The 26298-nt window shown below is 39.1% G+C and overlaps 1 protein-coding gene across 1 annotated transcript in view; it reads left to right on the forward strand.

Annotated features, from left to right (window-relative positions):
- The window catches only part of NAALADL2 (N-acetylated alpha-linked acidic dipeptidase like 2), a 470164-nt gene that overhangs the window by 24365 nt on the left and 419501 nt on the right, over nt 1–26298 (forward strand). Inside the window, 1 exon segment of the mRNA XM_032698178.1 lies at nt 26177–26239. The gene's annotated coding sequence lies outside the window, so the exon portion shown is untranslated.

The following is a 26298-nucleotide window of genomic DNA, read 5'->3' on the forward strand; positions in this document are numbered from 1 at the left end:
TATAGAGTATGTCACTGTGTAACTTGTAAATGCACAAAATTCTGGGTCTCACAAATTAACCCCCTCCAAAAAGCTGTAAACCAAGGCTGTCAAATGTTACTAAAGGCTGAGAGAGTTGGGGGTGTTCAGCCTGGAGAAGAGAAGGCTCCGGGGAGATCTTAGAACCTCTTCCAGTGCCTAAAGGGGCTCCAAGAGAGCTGGAGAGGGACTCTGGACAAAGGGATGTAGAGACAGGACAAGGGGTAATGGTTTCAAACTGAAAGAGGGCAAACATTGGTTAGATATTAAGAAGAAATTCTTGACTGTGAGAGCGGTGAGACCCTGGCACAGATTGCTGCCCATCCTTGGAAGCATCTGAGCCCAGGCTGGACGGGGCTTTGAACGCTCCAGGTCTAGTGCAAGGTATCCCTGCCCAGGGCAGGGGGGTCGGAACGAGAGATGCCCTTCACTCTGCCTTGCACCCCAGCCCGCCCCGCGGTTCCGCGCACACGGCCCGTCCCGCCGCAGCTCCGCCGGCCGCCCCCGCCCGCCCCGAGGGCGCTCCCCGGGGTGGCCCCTCGCGGCCGCGCCGCCGGGGCCGGGCCGGGCGCGTTCACCGCTTTACGGCTGCTGAAAACCTCCCTGGGCGGGCTCGGGGCGGCCTTGCGGCGCCGGGGCAGCGGGGCGGGCAGGTAACGGGGCCCCGGGGCGGGCGGGGGGCGGCGGGACCCGCGGAGCCCCGACCCCATCACGGCGGGGCGGGCGCGGCGCAGCCCCGGCTGTCAGCGCGGGGAGAACTTTGCCGGCTCCGGGGGTGTTTGTTTGTTTGTTTTCTAAAAGTAACTCAGAACTCGGGGAAACGGCGGCTGCGAGAGCTCTGGGGCTGTGCCCCGCTGAGATCGCGGGGGGTCCGGGCTGGGGCTGTTCGGGATGGAACAGGTAGATGAGCCTTGGGGATGGTCCCGCACAGCCCCGGGGAGCCGCGTTCTCCCGCTCGCTTCCCATCCCCGGCTCCGAGATACCGCGTTGAGTTAGTATTTCTTGTCTATTTCGTTGAGAAACTGAACACGAGCGTCGGTGTCGGCTGGATTTAGGAACTGAATTATGCGTTGAGTGATGCGTTAGTTCCTTAAAGCTTTTAAACACTAAAACAGATCCCCCGAACCATAGTTCTCAGGATGTCAGGTATCGCTGTCTGGAAGCCATCAGCGCGGTGAGCAGGGTGACAGCACGCCGTCCCCTCCCGCGTTCGGGATGTGCTCAGGTGTTACCCAAAACACAACCGCTCATTTCGCCAGTTTCGGTCCAGGACAACATTTGTAGCCCTTCTGTCTGAGCCACAGCGTCTCGGTTTCTCCATCCACGCGGAGCTCTTTGACTTCAGCAGGGACCCGTATACAAAGTCCCCCATACCCGAGATAGCCTCAGAATTGTCATTAAAACATACTCTGTAAGGACCGTGGAGTCGACACTTGCAAACAGTGCTGAGAAATCTTGCTGACTTCGGCTGAAATTTGCAGCGTTGTTGCTGAGTCATCAGGACAGAAATATTCAGGGAAGAAATAAAGAATTTAGATTTTAACCCTAATATGAACAGCCTGTTTCATGTTGGTTTATTTATTATTTGGTACATATTCGTTGCATTTACAGGCTAATGCGTTTGTTCAATGGTTAACATATGGAAAGCATTAGATAACTGAAACTAATGATGCCAGAGTCCTGTATATCAAGTAATGCTGTATGTATTTTTAGAATTTTAATATAAAGAGCTCTTGTATGAGTCCCAGTACATCCATAATGCAGCATTTATCTCCACTATAGTCAAAATACTAAAGTGTGTCTTCTGAATTTTGCTCATGGATCACATTCCTAGTAGATGTCTTAACTGTAGCATAATCTACCATAAAGTTAATCAGTTGAAACAAGCCAAAGAACGATTTTTTGTAGATGACCTTTGTTCAGGTTTTGGTGTTTTTGTTTTTTGTTTTTCAGTTGGAAAATTTTTTAAATAAAAAATCTAGAGCTATCCACACAACACTTTCTTTAAAAAAAAAAAAAGAAAATAATCCCATGAAAAAGCGCTTTTCTTCAAGTTTCATCAGATTTTTCTTAGTTTTAGTGTCTATCTAAACTTTGCAGTTTTGGGGTTTTTTTCACATCCTTAGAATTAAAATGGTTTTCCATTGCTGAAGATGTTATCTGAGATGTTATTACAGGTCACACTGCTCGATAATGAAGCAAAACTTCTGTTGGTGATAATGGGAAGCTGTTCTGTTTGCTTTGAAGAGCTGGGTCCAGGTTTCTCTAAAGCAGAAAAAAGGATTAAATGGGAAAAAGTCAGAATTGTCCAAGTTGATAAAAAGATGCTCATGTTTCACATGTATGTCACAAGCTGCAGATTTTTGTGGCAGCAGCTCCCAGTAGTCATGCTCAATCATATGACTCTCAGCTCTGTTAATCTTCATAGTTAAAGTCTTAGCTTGTCACTACCATGGTACATACCTGCATTATCCCTCCCCCCCCCCCTTCCTAAATACTCTCAGGGTATGAATACAAACTAGACAAAAATAGATCTTTAAAGTTCTTTTCCTCCCCCTTAATAAACAGATTGGTTTCAGAAGTTTCAGTTCTTAGTGATTCACATGTAATCCTCCAGGGAACGTGTGCCGTAGATCTTCATTATGGTAATTTGTCAAATAGACATCTAAATCCTCAGACTCTTTTAGTGACTCTGGAGCTTCTACTCTAAATGTACTTTGGTTGGCCAGGTGAACATTCCTGCAGCACAGAATTGCTTAAATGCTACTTAGGCAGTATTTTTTTCTTTTTTTTTTCCCCTACTTTTTTTCTCCCCACTGTGACATTTGGTTTTGTGTTTAAGCCACATGCATTATAAATATACATGTATTTATAAATTAGTTTATTAGAAGTATGCAATGCAATGTGAGGAAGTCATTGATAGATGGCTCTAAATTAGTGATAAAACTTAGAACTGTGATCCTGTAAGTTGCCCTTCTGTGCAGATCACACTTTGGTTTGCTGATGTGTAAAATAAGGGTCCTAACGCTACCCTGAAGATAGCTATAGTTAATCCAACTCTGAAATACAGGCATTATATCCAGCTGTGAGATGCAGAACAGGATGGCTGGGGAAGTGGTGGAGTCACCATCCCTGGAAGGATTCAAAAGATGGGTAGATGTGACACTTGGGGACATGATTTAGTGGTGGGCTTGGCAGTGCTGGTATTATGGTTGGACATGGTGTTCGTTCTTTTACAGCCCAGAAAATTCTGTGATTCTGTGATCAGTGGAAAACAATTTACTTCATTCTTGAAGCCTTAGCGGCACGTCCATTAAAACACTTTGTTTCTCCTCAAATACGCATCTGCTGTTTCTGTCAGTGGTGTGTGCCTGGTTAATACTGCTGTGCAGGTGGAAGTAGGAAAGGTCATTGTCCATCCTCCATTAACTACGTGGTTCTGAAAAAGGGGAAATCAAGTACAGATCTGACAGCCCAGGCTGAGTGCAGAAGTGCAGTCGTTTTCTATTAGCCATCTATTGGTCATTGGATCTGTTGGTCAGCTGGAATCTAGCAGGGAAAAACTGTTAAGAGTTTTGTATCTGAAAACACAGTCAAGAAGTAATCAAATAAAGGTTTGTGAATGCTGCTGGTTCTGGTTTCTTGCACAAATGTGCCTGTGAATATGTCAGAAGCACAGAATAAGTACAGGAGCCGAATAAAAGTGAGAATGTGCTATTATTTGTTAATGTTCATTACTTGTGTCGAAAATCAATATAATGACATTATTGACATTGGTTGTTGACCTCAGTAAGCCTTGACTTGTGATTCAGACTGGTTAAACTCTGTACTGGTACGTACAGCATTCCACCTTTATACAGAGCCAAAGGATTCAGCAATCAACACTTTTGCTGGGCTTTCTCCTTGAAAATCAGAGGGATATGTCACCCACACACGCGTGTAGTGAGGGGAATATGTCTGAGTCATCTGAGAAGCTGAATTGGTAGGATCATTGGGTCTTTGTTACCACTTCATCAGTATTTTTTTAACTTCTCAGTTAACAATGTTCCATGTACATACAGATTGTTTTATGGGTGGTCTTGAGGAAAAGTTTCAATATGAGCCAATCTATATATGACTGACAGAAGATGTATAATATCTTTGTGTTTGGCATGAATGAGATTGCTCCAGGAATCCTCTGTCAAGTTTAGGTGTTCATACTTCAAGGAGGATGTTAAAGTCAAAGAGACTTCAGACAAGAACTGGAACAATGAATAAGGGTTGAAAATAGCTCCTGAGGGAGAAATTCCAAGAGCTCAATATGTTAAATATTATCAAAGAGAAGGGCAGGGAGGGATGTGATTGCAACGTTTGTGTGCATTGTGAACAGAAATTCTATGATGAAACAGAAAATGATGAGATATTAGGAACCTTTGGTTAAAATATGAGCCAGGCACATTTGCAGTAGAAATAAGAAATGTGTCTTCAGCAAGAAGGGTAATTTATTGCACATTGTGGTCGGATATTCATCAAAGGAAAATTTTAATTCAAATGCAGTATTTTTCATTTGAGATGTACCTAAATAAAACTTAATTGAGGGCATGTGTCCATATTCTGTAGAAGTCAGAGTAGATGATCAAAGTATTTTTGCTGTATCTAAATACATGCATCTGCATAAAAAGACAATAATGAAATATGGTTCTTCAGCCCAGGAGACTGTTGAAATTAGAACAGAACTGATAGTTAACTCAAGACTTTTAATGTCTAAAATGCCTGGAAACAATGAATCACAGAATAGTTAGGGTTGGAAGAAACCTCTGCAGATCATCTAGTCCAACCCCCAAAACAAAGAACTCTAAAACAAGAACTTGTTTTAACTGTACTGAAGATTGAAGATTGCGAAGTTGTGTTGGTGAGTAATTCTTCAGCAATGGGAAGATGTCCTCAGACTCAATTTCTGCATTAGTAGGTCTCAGACATTTTAAATACTAAATTAGCATGCCAGTTCCTAAGATTTCTTACAAGTTTTCATGAAAGTACTGTGGAAATTAAGGTGGTTGAAGTTCAGAATCAGAAAGAAAGGTGAAATTAAAAAAAAAAATAAAATCCTGCTGTCACGGAGTAACTTTCACAGAAGAGAACACTTGGGCTGTTATAGAAAACTGCTGATTACAAGAGGGTGGTTACAGAAGAGCCCACTGTGTGGGAGTTATTGGAGGGTTTGCAAGGAGATCCTGCAGAGATTTTGGGGAAACCTGTGTTATAATGCATTATCGCCTATGGTGAAGAGCCAGCAGGAAAGTTCTGAGGTTTTTTCTTGTGTCCAGTTTTTACATGCCTTTAGCAGTCAATGCTTTCAGGTCTTAGGCTTAGTGGAATTGTAGGCAGCTGTGCGGGTTTTGCTGGCCATAGAGTTAATTTTCTTCCTTGTAACTGGTATGGGGGGATGTGTTTTGGATTTGTCCTGGAAATGGTGTTGATAATAAAGGGATGTTTTGGTTATTGCTGAGCAGTGCTTACACAGAGCCAAGGCCTTTCCTGCTCCTCACCTCACCCCCACTCCACAGCGAGGGGGCTGCAAGGCACAAAGAGTTGGGAGAGGACTCAGCTGGGACAGCTGATCCCAACTGACCAAAGATATATTCCAGACCATATGGCATTGTGCTCAACATAAAACTGAGGGAGAAGAAAGAAAGGGGAGACATTTGGCGTGATGATGCTTATTTTCCCAAGTGATGGAGCCTGGCTTTCCTGGGGATGGCTGAACACTTGCCTGCCCATGGGGAGTGGGAAATTAATTCCTTGTTTGGTTTTGCTTGTGTGCACAGCTTTTGGTTTACCTGTTAAACTGGATTTATCTCAACCTGTGAGTTTTCTCATTTTTACTCTTCTGATTCTCTCTCCCTTCTCACTGGGAGTGAGCGAGCAGCTGCGTGGGGCTGAGTTGCCAGCTTTAACTTTCTTGTGGGGGTTAAACCACAACAGAAACATAAGGAGAAATAAAAGAATTGTACATCAGAATAGCAAAGCCTCCTTTTGACACAGTTTGACAGGATGAGCAGAAATCAAGCTGAAGAGCAAGTCAGGAGATGCCTGTCTTGTACAAACAGCTTTTTGGAGAATGTGTCAGGAATCAGCCTTCAATATGATGGGAGATCATCAAAATAAATGAGAAGGACCCAAGCAAGCACACGTCACTCAGTGAAACCAGTCTTTTTGCCTAAATCCCTAAAGATACTGAAGCAATGACCAGATGTTTGAATAAGGAGCGTGGTTTGGTGAACCAAATCATGTCTATGATGAGGACCAGCTGGTTATAATACTGCAGCAAATTAGAGCAGGAAGAGTCTGCAGCCAGAAGGATTTTTAAGAGTCTGAAGGTGATTGTGCTTCTTGTCTCAAGGGATAATGTGCAACTATCCAGAAAGTTTCACGATACATGCTGAAGAGAAAGCTAAATATTTACTGAGTATTTACCAAGGTAAGAGTTGGAGATACCTGAAAAAGTGGGGGTTTTACAGCTCAGTCCACAAACTCTAAGCCACTTAGTTTGATTGCACAGTTTCTTACTAGTATTTAATGGCTTAGAAACAGGTGGATGATGGATGATTCCAAATGCTGTAATTACAGGTAAACCTGCATGAAACTCTTTGTAAGGTAGAGGTATTTGACCGTGCATTGTTTTTCTCCTTACTAATAGCAGAAAGTAATTCATAGGTGTGTACATATTTTCCTTCAGGACTGGTGTTGGGTTTTTTTGTTGTTGTTCTTGTTATTATTTTATGTCCTAAGTTTATATTTAGGCATTTTGTTTAATGTTCTAAGTAGTTCTATACAGGTTCTACCTTTTCTACTTTACATTCATGTTAGAGATTACCTAAATCTGTTTCAAGCTTTGTCTTTGTAATGGTGGTAATAATTCTACTTTCATAAAAGAGATGACTTAGTTTAATGCACTGACATAGACTGTTACTATGTGGGATATAAGGTGGTATAAGCCAAGTTTGTGGTTTGAAAAGATTAACTGTGGTAAAACTGTAATGAGAAGTGTCTGTGCAGAGTGATGGGTGAGAAATTCTTAAAAAAACTAATTATTTGCAGAAAACCATGTACATACTGGCAATTTTCAAGTAGACTTGGGTGTATTTATCTACCCATTTTAGTTCTTATTTTACAGATGAATATGCTAAGTGCTATTCAGAATTATTTGGCCATATGTTCCTGTTTTTATGGAACTTCATTTTGTGGGCTCTTTATATAAATAAAGTTTTCTCTTCGTGATGGCATGTACTAAGAGAAGGAGAAAAGAATGTTATTTCAAATGTTATACCTTTTGCAAAAGCGCAGATGGTGTTTGTATGTGGGGTTTCAAGTAAGTTTTACACTTTAAAACTGCTGGTTTATTCCAGATTGTCTAAGAGAAATTAGTGTTTCTAGCTCTTCTGAAGCATAACAGGTTATATTGTACCTGATGTGTGTTTTACAGTCAGCAAAGGTGTGAAGTTACACCGAACTGCTCTCACTTTGTTTCACTGTATTTGTATAATATGGATTGTTCCCCAAGTGCAGGCAAGAGTTACTTCCTTGAAGTTTCTTGTCGTACTTTGGCAAGACAGTACTGGGGTGAGACTGACTGATCTCAAGTTTCTGCATCTTTATTCTTGCCGTTATACAGATAAGTGTAAGACTTGATTCTTCTGGTCTTTATGGCTTCCTTCAGTTGCCACAGCTTTGTGAAGCTGATAGAGAACAGTCTCCTGGTGACACCAGTCAGCTCCTTCAACACCTTGGGACACATCCCATCTACTGTCCCAGTTGGTTCTTTACAGTCAATCTGACACACTTCATGGGCACTAAATTTGATACAACCCCCCCTCAGGAGAAATAGTTGGCAGATGATTAATTTTCCTATTTGTCTTTTAATGTGAAATTCAAAATCCATTGGTCATGCCAATTGTGGGGAAAAATGAATTTGTCGGTAAAGTCTCGGAGGCGTTTGTAGGTGGGAGCTGCAGGCCGCATTGAAACATTAAATTATTAAACATGGCTTTTTACAAATGTGTTCCAAGGCATTTACATCTACGAATCACAAACACCATGCTGGGTGAGACTGAGGGCAGGAATTTACACTGTATTGCTGTCCACAGTAGTTAATTGTCTTTCCCTTGTTTAGTCTGTCGGTGTTTTTTTTAAATGACAATATTTGGGCATGTTAAAAAAAACATACTTTCCTTGTGGTGATTTGCTTCAAATAACTTTATTTTAGTACTGTTTTAGCAAGAACAAATTCATGTAAACTCTGGCACAGAATAATTTCTTGCATGAATATTTGAAAGTGCAATTAGAGGGTAGCAAGAAATATTGAACTGCTGTAGATATACACCTTGTATCCACAACAAATAAAGCATTATGCTGGGGACTTACAGAATTTCATAAGCTTCCTATTGATACTGGCAGTTGGTGTGGGAACCATTGCAGAGCATCTGCTGTGTGAAGGAACTACCTCTGAGGAGGAAACTGGAACCTTGGGGGCGTCACCTGTATGTAAAAGTGAAATGTTCTGTGCCTCTGGCTCTAGGCTGTGTCTGAAGCTGAGATATGGAAGCCTATTAAAATATTCGCGGGTTTACTCATTTAGAGGTCTCTAAGAATCCCTGTGGAAGAAAGTAATGGATAGATCAGGCTGCTGCTTCCCTTAACTGTTAAAGGAGAGAGTTGGGACACTCTGTGCCCTTTTTTGCATCCTGTAAATGGGCTGTAGCAGCCATTTGGACCATCAAGGGGGGAGAAAAAGGAAAAAAGTTCTGATGAAATAGGGGAGAGAGTTACATGGGGTCAGAACAGTGCCTCTGAAATTATTATTTCAGAATAGCGAGTGCTGCCTTACTGCATATTTTTGCTGTATCAATTGAGAATAAAGCCTGTACATTGTTGTTTATATAAGTGCTTCCACAAGACAGGCATATGCTGAAGTATTTTGAGAAGCCTGGTCATGTTTTCAGACCAAAGTATTGGCCCGGAGCTGGTATGTGAGCATATGCTCAACATGCTGAACCAGTGGTTATTCAGTATTTCTTAGTTGCAGACAAGCATGTAGAAGTATTGTGTTTTCTCCCACGATGGAATGAGAACAAATGCAAGGATATTTTTAAGTTAAATTGAATTCTTGTTTTCCTACCAGCTAATCACATGTATTAGATGCTTGCTGCGTGTCTGCTGTTTGAAAAACAGATACAACATGGGCAAGTGTGTCTGGCTCAAGCCAGATGGTTTGATTTGTCTTCATGAAATAGTGAAAAAATATATAAATATAGTGAGCAAAGAGGCTGTGGAGAACGTGGTGGAAAATAAAATTTGCTGCTCTAGTTCTGATCAATTATTAGACTTTACAATTTTAATACAGAGCTTTCCTTGATTACAGAGTTGTGGCTTCTTTTCAAGTGCTTCGTCCACTTACTTGTAACGCTTTGAAAATTATTATTTTCAAATTATTATTTTTTGGGATGTGCTTTCTTACTTTCATCCTTGGAAAAAAAAAAAGGGTTTTTTTTCTTCATGTTTTCTAACAGCTGTTTTTCATAAGTGTATGTGGATAAATACTTATTTCCCTGTGGTCTAGCTGGCTTCTCTGCACTGTTAATACTCCACCATTCAAAAAGTGATTCTGCATGCACACTTCATTCTTGGTGTATTTTGTATGCCAGCACTTGGGTCTAGATTTTGAAGTTGAGTGGATAATTAGCTTTGAAACTATGAAAGTGTAAATTCACTAAATTTGCATGTGTGTCTTCCATAGGTTTCAGTTTTCAAACCAGCTTTAAAGAACACTTCAGTTTTCTGTAGAAAAACATGTCTGCTCTGCAGGAAAAAGTGATTTTTTTTTCTCCTCTTTTTAAGTAATATGAGTGTTCGAAGATCCAGCACTTCAGAACCAGAAAATGCCAGGAACAAAAAATTTTCCTGGGATGTGTGTTCAAACATAGGATACTTCTAATGTGAGTTTTGTTTTGTTTAGAGGTTTTTTGTGTTTTTGTTTTATTTTGTTTTGTTATGGTTTTTTTGTTTTGTTTTTTTTTTTTTTGTAAAGTTATTGTTTTGTTCTTCCTTTTTGTTTGTGAAAAGGAACAGACTGCTGTTTTGTTTTGTTGAGTAATGTACAGATGGTTCTTGCACAAAAAACTTATCAATGTACTTCTGAGTACAGGGAACTGAAATGAAATACCCATTTTCATATGTGTAGTGGTTATATACTAGTGTATGTAAACATAGAAAAGTTTATTTATGTGTGTACAATCGTGATCAGATAGGCTTGTGGCTTCTGAATTTGTAAGTAGTTCCAGAAAGTTTGTAGAGAATATTTATAGGAGTTTTTCTGAGTGCCAGCCCTAAGAGGGATGTGAGATGAAGTGTTTGAACAGTTATGGAGTTGTTATTTGAAGTTATGTGAAAGTAACCTGAGATGGTCTCCCTTTTGAAATGGGTATTAGTTTTCTCTTGTGTACTCTGTGAGTGAAACCTGCTTGTTGTCTAGTTGCTGATAGATCCGGGCTCCATAAAGTTGACTTTGTGTGTTCTATGTCAGAGCAGACCTATTGAATGTTTTTGGAAGGGTGGGGTGAGGTTTTGAGGGACCTGTTATCAAGTCTTCATTCCACTAAAAGATTTGTGTTCCAGTACTTGAAAGGAAGGGAAAAAGTGTTAGTGAATATCAAATTATAGTTGAGTTATTTTAAGTAAAATACTTGCTCTTGATGCTGCTCCTTAATGGAGAATCATTTGTTGTTCACTGATTTGTGCAAGCATAAATGGGAGACTTGAAAAAACTTACTCTTCTGTCTTTTTCAAGATTAACTATATTTCTGGAAAGTAATACTGATATATAAAGGCTGCTTTCTGCTCTTTGTTTCTCTTGTTTTTCCTTTATAGAATAAAGTACCTTTCTAGATGTATAATATTGTTCTGAGTGGCAAAGCCTAAGTAATTTTTTCTTTTTTCTAGCAAATACTTTGTGTGATTCTGTTTTGAAGTCTAATTCTTTCTACGTTTAATGGATACATTTCTTTTTCTTTTTCTTTGCTGGAAAGGAGTTAATTAATGACACTTCCTAGAAAGATGAGATAGAAATGTTACCAAAAAAGGGGGAAAATTTGCTTGACCTTTAATGCGTAATTTTTTTAGTACCAGTTCAAAAGTCTGAGAATCACTGATGTCTTGAGAAGGCATAAAAGTGCCAGTGTAAAAGGTATATCAAAGTAATTCAGTTTTTTGGAATTGAAATAAATGTGATTTAAAGAGGAACTGTCAAGATACTTAGATCTTAAAACTACTTTAGTGGAAATTTGATTTTTATTCAGTTAGAGGCTTGCATTTACGCTGTTGGTTCTAGAATAAATTAACTGAAAGCTGTAGAAAAACTCAGAGATTATTATTATTACAGTGCTCCCTGGCAAATATTAATCCATTTATTGTTTATCTCTTGCCTTGGAGGAATTCCATCTAGAAACTTTTATTCAATTAGCTTGTGCAATGCGAAGTATTCTAACCTGCCATGTGAATGTACTGCTATTTAAATGATTGACTGCTGATTGACACAAAGTTATACTGGTTTGTGAAGAAAAGTGGAAAAAGAACAGAATTTTCTTTGAAACTATAGAGGAAATTGCCTTACGGTGATATGAGATGTGCCTCACAAACTGCCTTAAAATGCAGACTGACCGTTGTCCTGATCTGAAGTGGAAACTTGGGTAGATATTTCTTCAAACAAAAAGCAATCTGGAAATAAATAAAAATGGAATAATTATTCACTGATGGAATTGTAGACACAGGAGTCTGCTAGGGACATTCTTTATGCACCAAGAAGTTCCTGAATGTACAGAATCTAATGCAAATATCACCCTAGTCTTTCCTGGTAATCTTTTCTCAGTCAGGGCTTTTCTTAAGACTTAATTTCTGCCAGTCCTGTAGGCACTGACTGAACAGTAACATGCAGTACTGGGGGTGTGATTTCTATTTCAGAACACTTTTTTAATCCTCACTGTTGTGTTACACTACTCAGGTCCTGCAGAGATCTGTGCTGTGTTTTGTTAGTTGTTGCAGCAGGTTAAAAATTAAAAGGAAGTGCCAGTGAAAACTAATTTAATCAGGAGTACTTTCTGCAGACTCAGTACTGAGTCTGGTTTATCAGGACTTGATAGTAAGAACAGGAATACCAAGTAAAGAGGGATTCAGTGTTTATCTAAGATATTGTTAAGATGAGAGATTTCTAGATCCTTTCCAGGGTATACACTTTTGAAGGCTGTTAGCATTTGAGTCTTTTTATGTGCTCTCTTGGCTGTGTCATGCAGAGTGAACAGCAGGTCAGACTTGAACAAAATAAATATACTCAGCCTAAAAATTGCAGGATTTTGCAATCAATGTCATGAATTTAAACTGTTAGAAAATTTGTGGGGGTTTGTTTGTTTGTTTTTGTCTTCCTTTAATGAATTATAGATTAATATTGCAAATATTTTTTTTAAATAGCCTGCTACTAAAATATATGGCCTAGTTTTTAAACTTGTAAATTATTTTCATTAGCAGCCTATTGTCTTTCTAGGCAGGATTTATTCCTCCCCCTCACAGCCACCAACTTTATTTCTGTTGTTTATCTTAAGGCTGCTTCTGACATTGTTTTAAGCACCATTTTCCAAGGTGGGGATGTGTGAGTGTATGAAGCAAGATAAGAGCATGTACTGACGCAGAATGACCCTGAGGTGTGTGAGGTGCTCAGGTTTTCTAATGACTGTTTTAGTCAAGCCTATTTGGGGACAATGAAACTGAGATCTCTGGATTTGCAGGTTGACCATGCAGTGCTTAAGTCAGGGCTCTTGCTCAGCAAAGCATTGATATTTAACATTATATACTTTCCTCTGCTAATTCAACAAATTAATGAAGAGTGTTTGCTGAAGTCTCATGGACTTCACTTCCTTGATTCTTTATTCCTGTGGTCACTGACAAACTCAGATGCTGCACAAATGGCTGAAATAAAATTTGGAATAGGCAAGGTTGCCCATTTGGTGTGCTCTGAGTGCTTTAACAGTCTGGTCTGACCTTTTCTAGTTGAAAGTCAAGAGCTGATGTGAAGAGCCCCAGTTCTCATACATGCAGAGCCCCTTCCATGTTGTCCTTATGCCTGTTAGCCCTTGTGGCCTAAGAGCAGTACTTGGAATCTTGAAGTGAGGCTGCCACAGTAATGTGAGAGTACAGAACTTGTGTTGTCTTGCATCAGCAGCATCAAAGAGCATCTTTTAGTTGGTAGTAAAAGATGCTCTGAGGAGGAGAGGGTGGGGTCTTTGTCTTGTTCCACTGCTAGAATATCATGTGCAGAATAGACTGTTGTAAAGTTGGGCTGCAGTAACAAGTACTTAGAAAAGTCTGAGTTCTTGAAACACATAAATACATTGCCATAGTGGAATGGTAAGGTGGGATTTGGTTAAAAAAAAGAAAAAATCCAGGAAAGGAAGCTGGAATGCATTTTTATTGCATTCTTCATGTCAAGAGTGGCTTTCTGAATTTGATTCTCAGTAAGAATTTTTGAAAATTTCATGTATAAGTAACAAAGATTCATAAATAGTTTATTTCAGTTTGTTTTTTCCTGATTTATGCATGATTTTATTAGCTTTAGGCAAATGCATAAGGATTCAAACAGGCTTTTTTTTTCTAAAATTCAACTCGTAGTATGATATAAATTTTTTTTTCCTTTTAACAAGCAGAGATCTTACTTAGCAGAGATTGCTAGAGAGCTTCAGCTGCACACATCTGTACTTCATGCCTGTTCTCATCCAAATATGTCAATTTTTATACTTCACTGGACTTGAGGACAGACCTGCAGCAATCTTGGTAGTTATAAGAGAATTAATTTGGTGGAAAGAAATGCATGGAAAGACTTGAGTGTTTTGTGCTGTTGTTTTGAGTAATGCAGACTTGATTAATACAACTTAGTTGTGTCCTTTTTTGTTTTGTGGTGTCCCCCCATCACATGATATGCTTTGACTGGCACAAATGGTCAACAACAGAGCTAAGTTAGTGTTAATCAGCTTATGGAATGAGTCCAGTTTGAAAGGTGAATGAGAAAATGTAAAACCCAAACCCCAAATAACCCTGTTTATAATGTAGCTTATAATAGCATATTTATATATTGCTGAGATATAGATTCTCCAAATTAATTCCAAGTTAATTGAAAAATATACTAGAATCAGAATTAGAATATGAAGAACAGAGCTAATATTTTATTTGAACAGAAGTTATATAGTTCTGCAAACTCTGCATGGTTAAGCCTGCATTACATCTCCATAAAGTTAAGCAGGATTGATGCTGTGCAGCCACATTCCTTACCTGCTGGAGCTACCCAGGCGGCTGGAATTCCCTGTGCTTACTGTGTGCTGATTTCATGGTGGTGCTCAATGTGCTAATGGACCAGCAGATGTTAAAAGCAACTTTCCATGGGTTGTAAGCCAGGAAACACAAAACTGGGAGTTCTGTCAAAGCTGGGAATAGGCTCTATGGGAGTTCTTCAGCATTATCTGTTGTTCTCTAGACCGTGTGGCTGTTGGAAATGTAGTCATGAACCTTTAAGGAAATTGTCTCAATTTTTTTAGGAGTGGAAGTTGTTGTTTTGTTTCTTTGGGTTTGGGGGGTTTGTTTGTTCGTTTTCTTTAAATATTTTCGCAAAGAAAATGTCCGGAATATGAATATCTAACTAAACAGAAGAGGGAATGAACTTGGATTTGAAAGACTTGGTAAATTTTCAAATGTAGCCACTGTTCTCCTGTATGGCCTCAACCAAGGCTACTTTTATTTCCTTTCTTTCCTGCATTTTACATGCAGGCTTTCAATTCCCTACCTGTAAAATGAGTGATGTTATGCTGTCTTTCTAAAGAAATTTCAGAAAATACAATAAAAAGCAGTGAATTAGATCTGAGAGTTACAGTTTTGTATAGTCATATGACTTTAGAAAGCTTGCTATGTCACTCTAGTTATGAGCTGAAGTTCTAATCTCATTGAGTGAACGATGAAGTTTATTCTCAATGGCAGTCCATGTCTTGCCAGATATTTCACTCTTGATACAGTTGCTAGGATAATAAATATTTCAAAGTACAGTTAAAAAAGACAAAGCAATAGCAATATAAGTAAATGTGAGCTTGTTTCTCTGTGCACTCAGGTGAGTGATCTCACAGGCATGTGCTTTCTACTGAATATTCATGGGTTGAAAAGGAAGGCTAAAAATGGGTAGTTATGAAGGCAAGGGCATGTTTTGTCAGGCTGTTTTAATATCCTTTGGGCTGTATTTAGTAGTAACAACATCATAGTGTCTCCAGCTTCGTGTGAACTGTAGTTTCTGATCAATGAAAATGCCTTCCACTGTGACTTATTCTTCTGGTGCACCAACCTTAAATGTGTTCTTCAGCTTCCCCTTGCCAAGTACCTCCTTGCATAAGCTCTAACTAGAAGAACAGTAATAGAAAAATCTTCTTTGGTAATGAGGAAAACTCTGCAAACATTTACAGCATGTCACATACAATTCCTACATCAGGATTGCTTGGGGGACAGTTATTTTTTAGTCAGAGGACTGCCACAAAATGGATTTTTTTGGCAAAAAGGTGCTTTGGTTCACCACTAAAGACAGAAAAACTTAATTGAAAGCACATTTTTGGGTCTGTTTGTGTTTAGTTACATACTTGTATTTTAGACATTTTCCTTGTGAGCAGAGGATAATTGAAAATAAAAATAAAAAAAAAAACCAAAACACTGACACTTAAGAAATAGGAAGTGCTGTTCCAGAATGATCACTGGGAGGAGCTGTTTATTACAGCTTTTATTCATTAATCAGTGGCCAAGAAATTAGAGTAGGAAGGTGATGTGGAGGCAAACATACTATTGGGGAATACTGTCCTTTAGTAGAAAGTGATCAATTGCTTTTATAAAAAAAAAAAAAAGTGTTGATCTCAAGGGAAAGTAACTTCTCTTGTATATTAACTGTAAAATAGAAGTGCAGTTGGGCCATCTCATGCCTGGTGGGAATGCACTGAACAGGTGGTAGTTGTCCAGCTGTCCATTAACACACTGGAGAGCTCATGAGTTCCAAAGAAGACAAGATAACTGTTCCTGCCACTGGAGTACTGAAAGGACCTTTGACAGTAATCCTATTATACCTAGAAAGTAACCCACCTCACAGAGATGATTTATGTTTGTATCCTGATGTGATTGAGTCGAAAGGGGGAAAATCTCTTTGTAAAAATTCTCTACCACTATCTCCATAATCTCTACTTGAGTGAGCGTCAGCCAAGTGAGAAAATGAAAAATTATAACCTGCCAAGCATCAGTGGCAGACTGAAATGAAAAAATTGCAAGTTAATAACGGTGATGCCTCCAAAAAATTTGCTGGCCAATTTAACATTGCTTTGTCCAAGGTCACATCTTGCAGCTGATTATTATTAGTAATTTGCAGATGAGAACTTTCTACCTTTTTTATGGCAAATGAAGATCAGGGAAACACCAGGTGCTGTTTAAAACTCAAGGTTATCAATCTCTTGAGATCAAAAGTAAGTTATGTTCCCTGCTTATTTGCTTAAGACTGGGCACAGAAATTATTTCCACTGTAGTGAAGTGGGACATCTATGCTGTCCTTTATGGCAGTGATAAAGTCAACACAACATGAAAACTCCCAGTGGAGTGAGGTTAGTGAAGGGATTAAAACCAGGAAAAGCTAAACCTTGCCTGAGGTTGTTGTGGAGCAGACTCTTGATAATGTTCATGTGATGATTTTTACATAATAGTGTTAAAAGATGATGTTGCCTGTTTTTGAGGTTTCTTAATGAGTGTGGACCTATTGCAAACTTGTACACAAGACTTCATGTAAGCTGTGTCCTGTGAAATAATCAAAGCATGTTACTGGAATCCAAGGTGTGAAAACCATTAGTGAACTGTAGCAACACTTAATTTCCTACAGCACAATCTGCTCAATCAATTTAATATTAGAGGGTAAGCCTTGCTACAACATTTGCAAAGTGTTGGCACACTGTCACTTATTTAAAATAGACCATCATTCAACAATTGGAATGTATCATTAGTGTGTGGAAGCTCCTGCCCTGGGCCTGCAGTGCAAGAGGAAACCCTCTGTGTAGTTGTTTTCATGTGGTTCTGTGGTTCTTTTCGTGAAGGATATGCAACATCCTGATATGCTGAGTGTACACAGTGGTTCTAGGGAGATTTTGTGGTCTGGTTATTCAAAAATCTGGTCTGTGGGTAATTGTTTTTCAGCCACTGAGTTGTTGCTGTGCAGAAAAGACTGTCCTGCTTCTGTCTGGTATGGAAAGTGAAGGGCACTTCTTCCCGGAAGATTGATGGAGTACCCTCTTTGTAACTGCCCTGTTTTCTAACCAAATAGGTTTTATCTGTCATTAAAATAATAAAAGTACTTGAGCAGCTCCATTCAAGGACTCTGCAAAAGCATTCATTTTTATTCCTGTCTCTGAGTTTTGTAAGCTGGAGTTATTCTGTGCTGAGATGGCTGAAAGTGTCACTGGAGTGCTTTTCATGAGCAAGAGGATTAACTTGCAAAAGGTGTCGCCGGTGTTTGTTAATGATCACTGTGGTTAGAAGCCTGGGTTAAGTCTCAGCCTCTAGAACCAAGTTTTCTGGACATATGCTCGGTAGGAATGGGAGCTGAATTCCCAGCTGTACTTCCCAGCTCTCTGTGGAAGTTCCCTATTAGATCATTCGTATCCTGTCTGGCTTCTGAGATATGACAAGATCACAGCTTGAACTGTTTAATTTTTCTCGCTGTCATGCAATGCATCATAGTGAGTTAGTTCAATAATCCTAATCTAATGCTTGCTGCAATGAAACTGTGAATGTATCAATCAATACTGGTTTGAGTAAGCAAAGCAAAATGAAATATTCTTTTGACTACTTCTGTCCATTTCATTATCTCCTTTTTAATCACAAAACAGTCTCTTAAAGTTTCCATACATTCTTAAAATTTGTAGTCTGTCTGCTTTCATATACATCAGGCTGATGCCAGCAGCTCTCTTCTCTCCCAAACGAGGTTAATCTGTTGCATTCCTGCAGCAGAAAGAAGCTGATTCTTTCCTGACTTGTCCAGGCAGCTCTGGCAGGCAGACCTCTGGACCTAGGAGCAAAAATTTCAGGAATATGAGATTTCAAACTTGATGTTTTATTGCCTTGTTGTTTTTCTGCCTTTGGGATACTTGCAGTGCAGGCAAAGCAGAGAAGCTTTAGTGTTGCCAGTCTGTAGCATCACTCATTCTTACCATCTAGGGTTATGTGATGTCTAATATCCAGAGTCTGACAGGGTGTGCTCTGTCCTAGGCCAGACAGAGCTGCAGTTGTTGGATTCTGTTCATGTTCAAAGTGGAGTTTTCTCACTGAACTATGTGAAGTTTTTCCCATTTATACTAAGGCTGCTTTCCATATATGCAGGAAAAGGTTGTTTCCATGTGTATTTCTAAGTGTATGTGCTGTCATATACACGCCCTTTCCAGCATTTCTTTGGCAATGTAGTGGAGACTAAATTCTTCCTCTTTTTCTGTAAAACATTCCTTTAGTAAATTCCCTAGTCAATAGTTTTCTTTTAACGTTGCAAACATTAGGAGATAAACATACAGGTGAAAGAAGAAACAAAGCATAGAGAAGATAAATACCTGTACACAGCTAGGCATGAGTTTTTCTCCACACCTTCTGGGACAGAACTGGACTAGTTGTCCCTTTCTTCTGTTTTCAACAGCAGTGCTGGTTTAGATGCTTTGTTCTGCATCCTCTCCACAGAAATGAAATGTCAGGGCACAGCTCCCCTGTGCTTTGTTATATATGACCAGCTATATGGATGTGTAGTCTGAATGGAGGAGAAAGCATCCAAAGCTTATGATGTGCGGTTGTAAAATTGCAGTTCTTTGCCAGCTAAGAGGTGGGTGCAGCAAACTGTTCTGGAAATCAGGCCATTTTTCCTTGCTGTTGTGAAAAGCTTAGAGCATTGACTCTCGTTTTTGCCTTCAGGAGGCTTAATGCTTTTGGGCTGTCTCCAGCCAAATGCTGATAATGGGCTCTATAAGGGAAGTTTTGTGCAATGATTCATTTAGCAATGAAATTGGGTGTAGCAACAGTGGAACTGATGAAGAGAAAGGTAAGGTTAAAGAAAGTATTTAGACTTTATTTTATTTTTTTTTTTTTTTAGAGTTTATCAGAGCAGATTAAGGCCACTTGAACACACATTAACACTTTAAAAAAGAATCACAAAGCTGCACTTTTTTTTCCTGCAAAAATCCTCTAGAATATTTTACATCTATTATGATTGCTTCTTTTTAAAGTTTCTAGTGGCAGGTATTTATGTATGAGGCTTAACTTGTAATTGTGGAAGACATCCAAATTGTTCATTTTAGTTGACCCTTTTGACCTTAAAAGAAATGTAAATATTTGCAAACCGTTGCTTTTTCTTTTGTTTTTGTTTTAAAATATTTTAAGATAATTCACCCTGTTATCATAAGTATTTTCCTGGTAGGCCTGTTGCTTTCAGAGGCTGAGAGAGAAATAGATTTCCTTTTTGAAGCTTGCATGCTGATTATTAAAGTGTGTGGGAAGGAGTTCCCTGACCCATTACAAAATAATTCTTTTGCCAACAGAAAGCATAAAACATTCTGATGACACTCATAATTGCAGTACTTCTGGAGTAATTGCCCTGGCAGTTCAGTTCATATTGTTGGAAATAATATTTGCATGTTATGTTTAATGGAAAATTGTATGCTTTGATCTATGCACGTGTGGAAATACTCACTGGGTTTAACTTGAGAGCAGATGTGTATTTACTTTGCAGGTAAGCAAACATTTAGGTATCTCAATCAGGCATTTTAATATCCCTTGTATGTGATGGTACATCCCTGTACAGCCGCATTTTTCCAAGTCACAGCCAGCCCAAGTAGTGATGGATACTGGATGCTCAGTGTTTATCCAATGTATCAGATTCCAGTGATTACAGAGTTTTGAAGAGTGCCAGAAACCAGTTTGTGGTCAGACTTTGGCCTCCATGTCCTCAGATTCATTTGCTGATGTTGCCTCTCTTTAGTTACATGATACCTGTGTTTCTACCAGGTAAGGCTCTTCCAGAGAAAAAGGAAATGAGTGTCACAGCTTTGCATGGCTGCCCTTTTCTTAGCTTTTGCTTTCCTTTGGCAAAGAGATGATTGACTTTTTCATATGTAACTGAAGACAGCTGGTTTATCAAGTGCTGAAACCTGAAGTAGGAAGGACATCTCTGCACAGGATGAAGAGTAAAAATGTGGTGGTGCATTGGCACAGAATGAGAAGGCAGGTCCCTGAATAAAAGTAAAATAAATAAATAAACCAACAAAGAAGTTCAAACACCAATGTCTGTGTGGGTGTGTTTCGCCTGTATTAAAGTCAGGCTTGGAAGTTAAAAGTAAACTAAACACAGCTTTTCCTGTGATGGACTTGGGTATTCTATTAAATCTTTTTAGTAGATTTTACCTTGTATCTCGATGCTAAATTACCCCAATAAAAATAATTCCTTTGTGTGCTTTCTGGATATGAAGTTTAATCAGACTGTCTTGGAAAGTAGCCTGGGACTAATATAAGCATTTTCTTGATGTGATGTCTACACATGTTGTTTCACAAGAGAGGAGGAAAGGATTGTGGTCATTTCCTTATTGCATGGGAAAGAGTTACCTAAAGTATGTTGTCAACACTAGATTTTTCTGCATTTTCTTTACAGTGTTTTTTTAAAATTCAAATTCACAGCTAAAAATACTATCCAGTGTGTAGAACAATTGCTAAATTAGCAGATATAAATATGGAGTGATTGTAAATAGAAATGAAGCTGAGTGTGGAAGAATTCTTAGTGTGTGTAAATCAGTATTATCATCTCAGCTCAGTTTTTCCCCATTTTCTTATTTTCTAAAAGCCTTCTGCTTAACAGCTCAGTGTAATGATTTATCTTTCAGGTAGGTCCAGGCACTTGCTCTTTACAGTTCTTGATCCTTCTGCTGTGCTTTGTCATCAGCCAAAATGCTGCCCTGTCCTTGCACTGCATGAGGCTGCCCCAGTGTAACTTGTGATCAGACTGGAACTGGTAACTGGAGCGAAGGTTTGATTGTATGAGCAGAACTGGGGGCTGGAGTGAAACTCCAGTTTGTACATCCAGTGGGTGGGAGCTCATTTTGGTTGTTATCAAGCAGGGTAATCATTCAACACATTCAACACTGACTGAACTAGCCAGTCATCCTAAAGATGTCTTTCTTTCTAGGGTGTAAATTTTTTAAAAGCAGTGTATTTTGCAATGGTGCATTCTGGTTTTTATTTCGTGATCAGGATAAAAATATGTGTGACCTTGGTAGAATACAAAAAAAAAAGTATAAGAACAAATTCCATTGCATAAAGGTACATCTGAAAAGTTAAATAAAAAATCCTTTCCTGGAGATTAAGTTTGCTGCCTTTCTCCTCCCTTCTAAACATACTCTTTACATGATGCTTAAGCTTTCAAGTCAAAGTTACGAGGTGCTTTAGCCAGGCTTGAGCCTGAGAACAAGACCCAAACCAGGACAATAACAAAATGACACAAAGATTGACTTCACCGGGCTTGCTGGATGAAGTGAAAACTGCTGAAATATAAATCCTGTATCCTGGGATTTCACTGCCTACTGGAACTAATCTCATTAACTTAAAACCACCTGAGGCTTAAGAGACATATACACTGCTGTGAGAAATTATATTTATCTCATCCTAGGGGGAAATCCTTTCCCTCCCCCAGCTTACCTTACTTTTGACTTTGTCATTCTTGAATTACCAGGTCATTTCTCCCCCATGGGAAAGTCGTCATAGCTCACAGCAATGCAATTACTGTATCTGAAGTTCACTGCTGTATGAATGCTGAGATCACTGTTTGAGGTTTTTCTTAAATAATTTCCTAGAGAAAACAAAGACTGGAAAAATAATAGGTTAGCAGTTTACTTAAATAAAGTTCCTCCAGAGCTACAGGAAAGGATTCCAGAATTAAAAACACACCGTAAGGAAAACAGCTTACTGCAAACATTTGGGTGTTTATTGCCTTTGTAAACCAAACACTGAGTTTTCTTTAACCATTAAAGTTTAAGAGATTGGTGGCCTCTGATAACTGGTAATTGGATGCAGAAATTTCAGAGGTAAGGTTGCAGTTTGAAATCCCATAAATGCTAGTGAGAGCTCTGTAGTTGTGTTGTTGATTGCTGTACTCCCATTTGGATTGAGGCTAGATCCCCAATCTGCATTCCATATGAAACCCAACCAGTAGAAATATTCTATTTGACATGGGAGGATTTTGGATGAGGCCTTATTTGATAATCTTGTTGGACTTTGCAGCAAGGCAAAATGACCCTGGTTCAAGTGTCTTTCAGTGTGTGTCTAATTCTGAAAAAATAAATCAGTTTTGAGTTATCCATTAACCAGCTCAAATATAAAAGGATATTAAGATGAAAAGTAATGTTAAAGCAGAGTGAGTGTTGAAAACCAAACTCTAAAAGCCTGATCTCTGAGATACAGAAAGCCTTATGCATTGAAAGCTTTGCGTGGTGAGCCTGGCCCTTGGTGTGCTGCCTCCAGAAGGGAGCCTGGAGTATATATATTAGTGTTGTGAAGGTGGAAGTTGCTTGCAGTGAAATGGAGTTGCCAGTTTCTGTGACTAAGAGAAGTGACCACTGAGCAGAACTATACATCTTTTCGGGAAATTCCTGTTCAGCTCAAAGGATCAGTTTTGGATTTGAATGACAAGTCTGTCAAAGTTCACAGTTCATGAAGTTAACAGTGGCTCGTTGGCTCTGAGTCAGCATTTCAACAACCAGCCATTTAAAATGTCCCACGTTCATAGCTTATAGGCACAACAATAAATACAGTTACAATTCAGTCCAATTAAAGTAATAAAAATGAGAATACAGGACTTTGTTCCATCCTCATAGGATGAGTGGAGAGTGGGGACAGAAAGTTGCTTTGCAACACTTTTGTCTCTGTTCTCCAACCAGCCCAGATGCAGCACCTTGCACTTGGTTATGTTGCAGCTCATGAGGTTCCCATGGGTCCACTTCTCAATGTCCTTGTCCAGGTGCAGCAGTTAATGAGTGAACTTTATGCAAGGCAATTTTGAATTTAAAGTTGAAAAACTAAGAACAAATTATAGTGGGCACTCCAGTGTTTTAATAGATTTTGTTGTTCTGTGATAATTAACTGTCTTTGGGCATTCAAGTGATCCAGTCTGGTGATGTAAATGCCCCATTAAAGATATTTAAGGACCTACAATGAAGTGTGTAAGAGCAAATAGCTAAGTGCATTAATGTCTCTGGCTGAGAACTCCGTGTAACTATAGTGGTAACTATGTGTTGTTGAGATGAAAGTGAATTTGGTCCAGTGTTTTTGTTTAATTTTATTGAGTAATGAATAAATGGTTATGGCTATTGTGTTGCTAAGAATAGAGTCTATAGTGGTGAATGGTTGCTGAACTCTAGTGTACATTCCTTTTCAGCCCCGCATAAATGAGTACAGCATATTCTAGTTTATTTAGTGATGGACAGGCTGTTAGTTCTTAAAATAGCTAAGGAGCGGGAACCCAACACCTTGAATGATTTATGTGTTTTCTTTGTAAGCTTGTTTCTGTTTTGTAACCTTTAAAATGTGGGGTTTATGAGTGGTATCATTAAAATTTATACTCCCTCTAGTATGTGATGTTAGTCATTATTGCTCTACTGTGCCTCCAGATCACCTGTCTTCCTTGGAGCTAAATAGTAGTTTTTTTCCAAATGTGTGTTGACTTCATTATTTTTCATTGGTACTCCCTTACTGGAGCACTGGCCAAACTCTAGCCTTTTCTGCTTTCCACCCAAATGTGAGAGGTTGCTAGGAGTAACTGTATATTTCTAGGAATGAAATATGAGGGATCTTTTAACTTAAGAGATTTGATCTCAATCAGAAGAAACTGCCAGAGAATTTGTTTTAAAGCGTACTCTGTTTTTTTTTGGTTAACTGAGATTGATATGCTCAGTAAGTGATTTAATGTTGTGCTGGGCTTTGTGACGCTAATTTAAAAGTGTTTCAGCGAAGAGTGAACCTTCAGTGAGAGAAAAAAGAAAAGCTAATACAGAAAGTGGATTACAGCCCTTGTTTCTATCAATTGAGACACTTTGAAAGATCATACACACCAGGAAGGATATTGCAAACGATTTCAAAGTTACACCTTTAATCTGCATCCTTAACTTGAAGGTGCCAAAAAGATTTCTTCTAGGAAACTCCACAATACTCTGAAGAATTGTGTTTTTTAAACAAATTAATCAAATGGAAAATGGAAGTTTTGCTCGAGCTGTGGATTACTGCACTGGTTCTCTGAAGGCTATTAGGCAAACTGCTCTGTAACTCATGAAGATGATCCATCTCTCTCTCTCTCCTTCTTTTCAAGCAATGAAAGATCTTTATTCATGGTTTATGTAGACAGATTGTCAAGCAGATTGTGGCATAGATTAATTCATTGCAGACTCCTCAAACATGACTTACTAGCCAGCTTTAATACAGAGGTGAGATGGAGTTGTTTTCTGACCAGTATTAGTGCAGATGTTTGAGTTTTTTCAAACCAAGCTTATTTACCTAGAAATCAGATCGAGTCCAACCATTAAACCAGCACGGCCCAGTCCTCCACTGCTCCATGTCCCCAAGTGCCACATCTACATGTCTTTTAAATACCTCTTGGCAGGGCAGCCTGTGCCAGGCCTTGATAAACCTCTTGGTGATTTTTTTTTTTCCCTAATATCCAGTCTAAACCTCCCCTGGCACAACTTGAGGCAGTTCCCTCTTGTCCTTTTGCTTGTTACTAGGGAGAAGAGACTTGATCCCCACCTGGCTACAGCCTCCTTTCAGGTAGTTGCAGAGAGTGGTAAGGACTCCCCTGAGCCTCCTTTTCTCCAGACTAAACCAACCCCAGCTCCCTCGGCTGCTCCTCATAGGACTTGTTCTCTCGTCCCTTCACCAGCTTTATTGGTCAGAAGAGGGAGGATTGCATGCAAAAGAGATGGGATTCAGGCTTCTCTTAGCAATACCAGTATGAGAGGTTTGGAGATATTTTTTTGTGTCTGTGTGTTTGTTTTTTTTTTTTTTTTTTTTACAAAAAACTTCCTGTTGTAATACAAATATTTTACTGATGTTAATAGAGGATAAAATACTAATTTCAGTGCAGCCTGAGGCTACCATGATATATGCAGTGCTGTCATCTAGTTCCATTGAAAGATATGTGATATAGTACTAGAAAACAAGTTTGAACAACAAAAAAATGTGTTATTGTTGGAAAATGTGAGAATGAAATAGATTAGAGTGAGTGCACTAAAGCATTAGATCCTCAAGCCAATGACCTTTTCCTGAAATACTTGGTATCATGCTGCACATCGTTAGTTATAACAATTCCTTGTCTGCTTCTGTTCCCAGAATGATCATTCTCTCAATATTTGCAAGGCAAGTTTCCTGTCCTGTTACAAATTTCCCTATTTACTTTTGTAATAAAGAAAATGTGAGCATCCGAGGTTCATGCACTGAACATTTTAAGCAGCATAATTCCTAGAGCTGGAAGGGAAGCTTTCTGGGCTTGAGCTTCTAATATCAGCTAAGGTGTATTTTAAGTCTTGTCCTCTCACCACACACTGCAACTAGACTTTGATTAAAGTAATACTATCAGGTTGAAGTTTAATTTTCTCTGTGGTACTTATACGTATTTAAAATCGTGAGCAGACTCCATACATAAATGTCAGTGAGATGGTGATGGAGGTGTAGGAAGAAGAGCTGTGATGCTGATTAGAGGAGGCTGACTTGAGTTTTTCATAGGGTTAATGCTTTCCAAATTGGAGGATGCAAGATTGAAAGTGAAGGGCACACTCCTTGTTGAGGGAAAGTGGTGGAGTGATCCTGATGCAGAATCTCATTAAAGCAACTGTCAGGATTCCTCTCTTTTACCATCACCTCCCCTATTCTGTAAGAGTCAGATGTCGTTTGGAGTGAACACGCTGCCAAAGATGCATTTACAAATAAATGAAAAATGTCACAATTGATTTTACTCCTTTCAGGGGACTCTATGTCAGCTTTGTCACAAACCCTTTGTTATTTTCTCTTTCAGATCTCTTGTCTGGACTTTGGAAATAACTTTGGATGGTTCTGGGATTCTTTCTGTTGACCCAGGGTAAGCTCCCTGGATTATGACTTTTTATTAACATTTGTGCAACAGTTAAATAACATTGA

The sequence above is a fragment of the Chiroxiphia lanceolata genome, chromosome 10 (genome assembly GCF_009829145.1).
Source record: "Chiroxiphia lanceolata isolate bChiLan1 chromosome 10, bChiLan1.pri, whole genome shotgun sequence".
In the NCBI taxonomy this organism is placed as follows: domain Eukaryota; kingdom Metazoa; phylum Chordata; class Aves; order Passeriformes; family Pipridae; genus Chiroxiphia; species Chiroxiphia lanceolata.